This window comes from Arachis ipaensis, chromosome B8 (genome assembly GCF_059453495.1).
Source record: "Arachis ipaensis isolate K30076 ecotype BB chromosome B8, ASM5945349v1, whole genome shotgun sequence".
Lineage (NCBI taxonomy): Eukaryota > Viridiplantae > Streptophyta > Magnoliopsida > Fabales > Fabaceae > Arachis > Arachis ipaensis.
Window position 1 is genome coordinate 46,281,396 of NC_142443.1, and position 2,693 is coordinate 46,284,088.

Consider the following 2,693-nt stretch of genomic DNA (forward strand, 5'->3'; position numbering starts at 1 on the left):
TAAATATCATATAAATTTAACAAAGATAAAAAATATATTGCTTTAGATATAAAAAAATCTAAGAAAAACTCAATAAGGTGTTGCTTTAGGTATTAGAAAAAGACAACTGCAAATAAACTTAGATAAGTGTTGCTTTAGGTCTATGAAAAAGGCAACTTAAAAAATTCTGGAGTGTTGCTTTAGGTATATAAAAAAACAACCAGAAAAAAATTATACAAGTGTTGCCTTAGGTATATGAAAGGCAACTTAAAAAAAAAATTGGACAAGTGTTGCTTTATGTATTAAAAAATACAACTCGTAAAAGGTGTTGCCATAAAGTCTTATCTAAAGCGTTGTCTTTGGGTGCTCTAAGGCAACCCTTTCGTAGAGTTGTTTTTTTTTTGTAGAAAAGGCAACATCTTTTTAAGGTTGTTATAAAAAGGGTTCTCTTTGATACACAAAAGCGTTGCCTTAGACCAAAGGTAACGACCGTATAGCCAACCCCCTAAAAAGCGTTGTGTTTTGTTGGAAAGTGTTACCTTTCATCAAAGGCAACACTTTTTCTTATTATAGGCAACATTTTTAAAAGGTTGCCTCAGCCTAAATTTGTTGTAGTAGATCTAGTGTCACATTTACCCAGTCCCAAAACCCAGATCTACCCAATTATGAGAAAGGATTTCAAGCATGACTCCATGATTCCTTTCCAAGGTTCATATGGTATCCATGAGTATTCAACCTCTTTTCCAAGATGATTGAATACTTGAATGCAGAACAAAATGCTTTCTAGTAAATCAAGAGAGATGAAGAGAAGAAGAAACTCAAATTCTATTGATCCATCAAGTACATCAACGCTCCCTCCCCCAATGAGAGGGAGTTTAGCTGCTTATAGCTCAGAGAAAATACAAGAGATGGAATGAAAGTAAAAGTAAGCAAAACTTAGATGATGGGATCTCAGATCCTTTTCTCAGTACCCTTTAAGGGGTACTTATACTACTCCTAAATCTAGAAATAAGAAATTACAAATAAAATAAAAGAAATTACACTTAAAACAAAAGAAAATAATATCTCATTGGTGGCGTGTGAGTGGCGTGGCACGTAAGAGTGCACGCCCATTGTATTGACTTGGCGTGCCACACCCAAGGTACCAAGTGGCACGCCCATGATGAGGGTTGGGCATGCCATGCCTTCGAGCACGCCCATTCTCTTTTTCCAAGTTCTTAAGCCTGGCGTGCCATGCCCAAAGTACCAAGTGGCACACCCATAGTGATGCTCTTTTCCTCATTCTCTGAAATTTAGAACTGGCGTGCCACGCCATTATGCTGCTTGCTTCTTAGTCCTCTGAAATAGTGAACTGCTGTGCCATGCCCAAGACTTGGCGTGCCATGCCCATGGTGACTTTCCATTCTTCTTCTCTGGACAAATGAACTGGCATGTCACACCCATTGTGAAGGAAACCCTGGCGTGCCACGCCTTCGAGCACGCCCATGAAGTTGCACCATTCTTTCTTCTATGGGGTTGAGACTTGGCATGCCACGCCTAGACTTTGGCGTGCCACGCTCATTGTGGAGGAAAACCTGGCATGCCACACCAATTCCTGACGTGCCACGCCCCTTTAGGTGAGCTGAATATCCCTTTCTGAAAAATGATACTAGCGTGCCATGCCCAGCAGTGGCGTGCCACTTCCATGATGAAACCTGGAGAACCCTCTTCTGGACAAGATAACTGGCGTGCAACTCCTGGCCTTGGCGTGCCACGCCCACAGTGTACTATGAACAACCTCATCTGGGGATTAGACTTGCCGTGCCACGCCCAACCTTGGCGTACCACGCCCATTGTAAATCTTTAAGAACTCCTTTCTGGATAATATGCCTGGCGTGCCACGCCCAACAGTGGCGTGTCACGCCCATGATAAAGCTCCAAGAACTCTTCTCTAGATCAGATAACTAGTGTGCCACACCTGGCCTTGGTGTGCCACGCCCATAGTGAACTTCAAGGACTCTCCTCTGTAAGGTATAACTGGCGTGCCATGCCTAGCCTTGGCGTGCCACGCCCATAATGGAAATGTGAAGAACTCTTCTCTGGAAAACATAGCTGGCGTGCCACACCCAGCAATGGCGTGCCACGCCCATTGTGAAGCTTGGACATCCTTCTCTGGAGAATAAGCCTGGCGTGCCACGCCAGCTTTAAGATCCTGGTGCTTGGTTGAAGTGGCACGCCCACACAAGTGCCCAGTCACCTTTGCTTGTTTTCTTCCTCTTTTGTTGCTCTTTTCACCTGAAATGCATACAAGAACTCATTTCAAAGCAATGTCCTATAATTTCATGATATAGCTCTTATCAATGCATTAAATCAATGTGAATTTATCACTTCTATGACCTTTTTTGATGAGAAAAAGAGGTAGATGATGCAAGTCATCACAACACCAAACTTAACTTTTGCTTGTCCTCAAGCAAATCAGAGTTATATATGAATTGTTTCAAATGCATGAGACTTGGCCCTTAAGAGAATGCAATCAAAAGCTGGAGATAAAGATTAAGTATCCAATGATGCATGAACTTTATTATTTTCTTTCATACTAAAATGAAACTCTTAGATCTTTGAGGATTCTCTTTAAGTGCCTGCTTTTAAAGCCCTTTCTATGGATTGTCACCTTGAAGTAGTAAGGGTGTTCCTTTTCTTTTTATTGTTCTTCTTTTTCTTTCATTGACCACGAA